The following is a 6,841-nucleotide window of genomic DNA, read 5'->3' as shown; positions in this document are numbered from 1 at the left end:
AACATGGTGAAACTCTGTCTCTACTAAAAATACAAAAAATTAGCTGAGCGTGGCAGTGTGCACCTGTAGTCCCAGCTACTGGGGAGGCTGAGGCAGGAGAATGGCGTAAACCTGGGAGGCGGAGCTTGCAGTGAGCCGAGATGGTGCCACTGCACTCCAGCCTGTGTGACAGAGTGAGACTCTATCTCAAAAAAAAAAAAGGAAGTAAGTTTATCCCTGTTACAGGTGACATGATCTTATATGTAGAAAACCCTAAAGATTCAACAACAACAACAACAAAACCTGTTAGAACTAGTAAATGAAGGCCAGGCGCGGTGGCTCATGCCTGTAATCCCAGCACTTTGGGAAGCCAAGGCGGGTAGATCATGAGGTCAGGATATCGAGACCATCCTGGCTAAAACAGTAAAACCCCGTCTCTACTAAAAATACAAAAAAAAAAGAACTGGTAAATGAATTTAGCAAATTGCATGATACAAAATCAACACACAAAAATCTGTGCATTTCTATACACCAACAGTGAACAATCCAAAAAGGAAATTAAGACAACAACCCTATTTGTAATAGTATCAAAAAGAAAAGAATATTTAGGAATAAAACCCAGGAGGCAAAAGGCTTGTACACCAAAAACTACAAAATATTGCTGAAAGACATGAAAAAGACACACACACAAAAATGGAAAGACATCCTGCTGTTCATGGATCGGAAGACATAACATTGCTAAGATGTCATACTACCCACAACAATCTACAGACTTAATGCAATCTCTACTGAAATTCCAACATAGTTTTTTTCAGAAATAAAAAAATCTATTCTAAAATTCATATAGAATCTCAATGAACCCTAAATAGCCAAAACAATCTGAAAAAAGAGGAGCAAAGTTGGAGGTCTCACATTTCCTCATTTCAAGGCTTACTACAAAGCCACAGCCATCAAAACAACGTGGTACTGGCATAAAGACAGACATATAGACCAACGGAATAAAATAGAAAGCCCAGAAATGAACACTTGTGTAGATGGTCAAATGCTATTTGACAAGGGTGCCAAGACTATTCGATGGAGAAAGACGGTCTTTTCAAGAAATGGTGCTGGGAAAACTGGATATCTCTATAGGAAAGAATGAAGTTGAACTATTATACCACACACAAAAATTAATTCAAAATAGATCAAAGACCAAAATATAAGACCTAAAATGATAAAACTTTTATAAGAAAACATACAGCAAAATAATGTCTTTATGCTATTGCTTGGCAATGACTTCTGGTAGATCATACTGAAAGTCAAGCAACACAAGGCCAAATGCGTAAATTTTACATCAAAACATAAAACTTCTCTGCATCAAAGTACACAATCAACAGAGCAAACTCAACAAGTCAGCACATGGGATGAGAGAACATATTTGCAAACCATATATCTGATAAGGGGTTAATATTTAGTGTATATAAAGAATACTTACAACTCCAAAACACAAAACCAACAATTCCATTTAAAAAAATGGACAAAGGACTTGAATAGACATTTCTCCAAAGAAGACATTCAAATGACTGACAAGCATATTAAAAGATGCTTAATATAACTAACTAACCATTATGGAAATGCACATCAAAATCAGTTATCACCTCACACCTTCACATATCATTATGATGCCTACTGCCCAAAAAACAGAAATATTGTGCGTTGTTGAGCACGTGGAGAAATTGGAACCCGTATGCACTGTTAGTGGGAATGCAGAATGGTTCACTGCTGTGAAAAGCAGTATGGTGGTTCCTCAAAAAATTAAACATAGAATTACCATATAATCCAGCAATTCCACTACTGGGGAGATGCCCCAAAAAACTGAAAGCAGACTCTCAAAGAGACATTTGCATACCCGTGTTCACAGCAGCATTATCCATAATAGCCAAAAGGTGGGAGCAACCCAAGTGTTCATCAATGGATGAATGGATGTACAAAATCTGGTCCGTCCATACAATGGAGTATTATTCAGCCTTAAAAAGGAAGGAAATCCGGACAAAAGCTACAACGTGGATAAATCTCAACGACATTATGTTAAGTGGAATAAGCCACACACCAAACGACAATACTGTATAATTCCACTAATATTCAGCACCAGAGTAGTCAAATCCATAGAGACAGAAAGTAGAACAAGGGTTGCCAGGGACTGGGGAGAGGTGAGTCGGAATTGGCATTTAATGAAAACAGAGTTTTAGTTTGGGAAGATGAAAAAGTTCTGGAGATGATGGCAGTGGCGGCTGCACAGCAGTGTGGTTGTACTTAATGGCACATACACTGAAAAAATCGTTAAAATGGCAAATTTTACGTTATGTGTGTGTTTGCCATATACCCCCGAAAAATCAGTGAGACTATGTGACGTATCTGCTCTCAGTCTTCACTCAGAATACAATCCAAATTCCTTCCTCAGTGCAGTGGGCCTCACGCTCTAGCCACACGGCCCCTCCTCTCTCACTGGTCTAGCATGTTTCTGCCCCAGGCCTCTTGCAGTCATTCTGTGTTCCCTTTGCAGGCTCTTCTCCCTGGCCATTGCATGGTTCATTCCCATATTTAACTCAAGACTCTGCTCAATCCTCACTGCCTTTGGCCACTCTGTTAAAATAGCACATCCCTCCAATCCCATAGCACACTTTATTTTTCTTGATGAGTTTCATCAGTGCCTGGAATTATCTTAACCACTCGTTTATCTGTTCATTATTTGTCTCCTGCAGTGGAGTGTGCATTCCATGTAGGCAGGGCCTTTGCCTTGCTCACTGCTGTGTTCCCCGGGGCCTAGAATAGTGGTGGCCCATAGCAGAGTTCAGGAAAGAGGAGTCTAGCAATGAATGAATGGATAACGCCATGCAACAGATGTATTGGTGAAATTGACAGAGGTGGTAGAATTGAGGATGACTGATGATGGAACGAAGCTCCCACAAGATCTTGAGAGTCGATATGCTGGGCTAAATGACTAAGATGAAGCTTAGCAGGGGTGCTAAGGCTGCACTTGGGTCAAAAGCACAACTGAGTACAGGATGAGGAAGAAGTTGCTTCACAGCAGCTGCACAACTAGCAAACACTTGGAAGCTAAAAAATGGTGGGAAGCTCGCAGTCGGATAGATGGGTCTGCAGAAACACCCTGTGATCTCAGGCTGCATGGGGTGGGTGGAGCAGAGGGCGGGTGTGCTCTGCAGGAGACACCCCATGGGGCAGCCCTGTCAGTCTTGGGCTTTGCACTTAAGCAGTCAGAGGTTATTCAAGTACATCTTGACCATAGGGACCTGGATGGCAAAGGCATTCAAAATTACATCCTCGACAATACATAGTTTCAAATAGCTCAAAGGAGGATATTGAACATTCCCAATACAAAGAAATGAGAAATGTTTGAGATGATGGATATGCTAATTACCCTGATTACTGTACATTACATGTATAGAAACATCACTATGTATCCCATGAACATGTACAATTACTGTCAGTTAAAAATTAAAAATCATACTCTGTAAAAAAAGAATAGAAGGAATGTTTAGCCCATAGATGGTAGATTTGAGAGACAGACAGAACTGAATCAAATCCTGGTTCTGCCTTTTATTAGCTGCAGGACCCAGGCAGAATTATTAACCTTAATAGTCTGTAGTTGTATGACTGTCAAGGCCAGTGCCATAAAAGGTAAAATATAACTGTTTGAATTTATAGTTATACACAAAGGCTTGTACTGTGTCCTGTAGAAAATTTGAAGAGTCATCCTTTAAAAATATATATCCATAGTCTTTGCTGAAATTGCCAATGAAGTGTACTTTATGAGGGTCCCAATGTCGTGTACAAAATGTAGCACTGAAACTTAATGCCCGCTTTTTAAAAATGTTTATCTATAGATGGGCATCTCAATTTGAGGCAACACATATGTGATCAGAACTAACAGTGAATATAAATGATGGAGTATCATGGCAGTAGAAACAGAGAGAATATTTAGAATAGAAACAGCCCTAAATGAATAACAACTCCTGTGTCTCTTCTGCTAGATTGTTTATAACTTAAAACACTTCTGTTCTGGATGATCTTGGTAAATCATATGCTTGCATCATGACTGAAATCATCTTGAAAAACGTTTTTAAAGCTGGGAGTGGTGGCTTATGCCTGTAGTCCCAGCTACTTGGGAGGCCAAGGCAGGAGGGTCACTTGAGGCCAGGAGTTTGAGACCACCCTGAGCACCAGAGCAAGACTCCATTCCTACAAAAAAATTAAAAATTAGCTGGACATAGATGTGGATGCCTGTAGTCCAAGCTACTCAGGAGGCTGAGGCTGGAGGATCACATGAGCCTAGGAATTGGAGGCTGTAGTGAGCTATGGTCTCACCATTGCACTCCAGCCTGTGTGACAGAGAGAGAAAGTGACTCCAAACAAACAAAAAAAAAACAAAAAGAAAAAACAAGCAAACAAAAAACCCTGTAGGTGGTACCCTTCAAAGGTGTTCCTTTTGGGATACAAAATTAATTTGGATCCCCAAATACAAATTATTTTGTTTATATTGGGGCCCCCCAGGTTCTACAGTGGAGTCGCTGCAGTAGCTGATGAGGAGAACACAGAACAAGAATCCTTCCCCTGGGATTTAAATGCTGGTTTTCCTCATCATGGGTTTGTCCTTCATGGCTCCAGCCTTCAGCGGAGTCAGGTACAAGCAAGTGATGACTTGCTGATGAAAATACTGGACGATGCAGTGTGGATTTTTTTTTTTACAAAAATGGAAATATCCGAATGTGACAACTTAGAGTGACCATATAATTTATCACCCAATTGGAATACGTTAGAGAGTGAGGGAAGCGGGAGAGGGTGAGTATGAATAGGTGCACTGGGACCACAAGCGTAAACCAACACTGTCCTTTGTCACTGCTATGGCTGAAGTCATGAGGATATTCAGGCTTCAGAAGAGGCTCGCCACGAGTGACTCCACTGTAGCAAGAAGGTCTGGCTGGACCCCAGTGAGACCAGTGAAATCGTCAATGCCAACTCCCATCAGCAGATTCAGAAGCTGATCAAAGTTGGGCTGATCATCCACAAGCCTGTGATTGTCCATTCCCTGGCTGGATGCCAGAAGAGCACCTTAGCCCGCCAGAAGAGCACCTTAGCCCACCAGAAGGGCAGGCACATGGGCACAGGTTAGTGCAAGGGTACAGCCAATTTCCAAATGCCAGAGAAGGTCACTTGGATGAGGAGAATGAGGATTCTGCACCAGTTGCTTGGAAGATACCGTGAATCTAAGAAGATTGATCGCCACATGTATCACAGCCTGTACTGAAGGTGCAGGGGAATATGTTCACAAACAAGCAGATTCTCATGGAACACAACCACAAGCTGAAGGCAGATAAGGCCCACAAGAAGCTCCTGGCTGACCAGGCTGAGGCCCGCAGCTCTAAGACCAAGGAAGCACGCAAGCTCCGTGAAGAGCGCCTCCAGGCCAAAAAGAAGGAGATCATCAAGACTTTGTCCAAGGAAGAAGAGACAAGAGAAAAAGCTTCTCCTTTTTCTGTACATGCTGGGCACCGTGATTACATAGATCAGCCATTAAAATAAAACAAGCCTTAAAAAAAAACAAAAAACAGGACTGCCTTGAGAAAACTAGAACGTATGGTCACCCCAAGTGGAGTCCCTTCATGGGGATATGGCGTTGAGATGCACAGGCCTGCCAGGAGCTGTTTCATAAGGCTTCAGTGTTCTTCTTGCGCAGGGGAATGAATTTTGATGAGTATGAAAGATGAGTGAAAGGACCGAGGCATTCCAATTCCACCCACTAGATTAGCCAGTTTGGTTTGACAGTTTTGTCCATCTGTTTTGCATTTTCCAGGTTTGGGAAATGCAGACATAGATAAGGATACTAACATTTTTAAATGACTCAGTAGCCCCTGATAGCCACAAGAGCTTGGCATGGGTTGAAGGCATTCTCCAGGTGGGAACCAATGAAAAGCTGTATGACTGTCTTTGCAAGAAGATAAAGAGGTGCTTTGCAACAAAAGAGGGCTCCACCAGTCTGAAAGCAGAGTAGGAATATTCCTTAAGTGTCTGAAATCCAATTCATCTGGATCCGGCATGCTCACTGATGCCTTTGCCACACCTTTACAGATATTCTAGGGTTGTGCTGCTTGCAGGTGACACAGTTAGTTATATAAATAAAGATGAAATAAAATTTCTCTCCAGTGTTTTTGTACCCAGGTGCTGATTCTTATCTTTTTTTATTTTTATTTTTATTTTATTTTATTTTTCTGAGACGGAGTCTCACTCTGTTACCCAGGCTGGAGTGCAGTGTTGCCATCTCAGCTCACTGCAACCTCTGCCTCCTGGTTCAAACACTTCTTGTGCCTCAGCCTCCTGAATAGCTGGGATTACAGACTTGCACCACCACACCCAGCTAATTTTTGTATTTTTGGTAGAGACAGGGTGTCGCCATGTTGACCAGGCTAGTCCTGAACTCTTGGCCTCATGCGATTTCCCTTCTTGGTCTCCCAAAGTGCTGGGATTGCAGACGTGCACCAGCACTGGCTAATTTTTGTATTTTTAGTAGAGACAGGATGTTGCCACGTTAGCCAGCTTGGTCTCAAACTGTTGGCTTCATGTGATCTGCCCTCCTCGGCCTCCCAAAGTGCTGGAATTACAGGTGTGAGCCGCTGCTCCTGACCTGATTCTTGTCTTTCTAGCTTGTGCATGTCTCCCCAGCAATGGGCATGTGCATTGGTCTAGGCACCACCAAGGGGCTGTTTTAGAAAAATCAAAGATAGTGGAGATTCAAAAAAATCTATCAGGTTGTGAATTTGGGGCTAGATCTTGGAAATAGCAACAGAAAGTAAACTAAAAACCAGAA

At 42.1% G+C, this 6,841-nt stretch overlaps 1 pseudogene; it reads left to right on the top strand.

Moving 5' to 3' along the window:
- The first annotated feature begins 4,892 nt into the window (after nt 1-4,892).
- Nucleotides 4,893-5,559, top strand: LOC116472485 (large ribosomal subunit protein eL19-like; annotated as a pseudogene).
- The last annotated feature ends 1,282 nt before the right edge of the window (nt 5,560-6,841 follow it).

This window comes from Hylobates moloch, unplaced genomic scaffold (assembly GCF_009828535.3).
Source record: "Hylobates moloch isolate HMO894 unplaced genomic scaffold, HMol_V3 SCAFFOLD_8, whole genome shotgun sequence".
Taxonomy (NCBI): domain Eukaryota; kingdom Metazoa; phylum Chordata; class Mammalia; order Primates; family Hylobatidae; genus Hylobates; species Hylobates moloch.
This window is presented reverse-complemented; position numbering and strand designations above follow the sequence as displayed.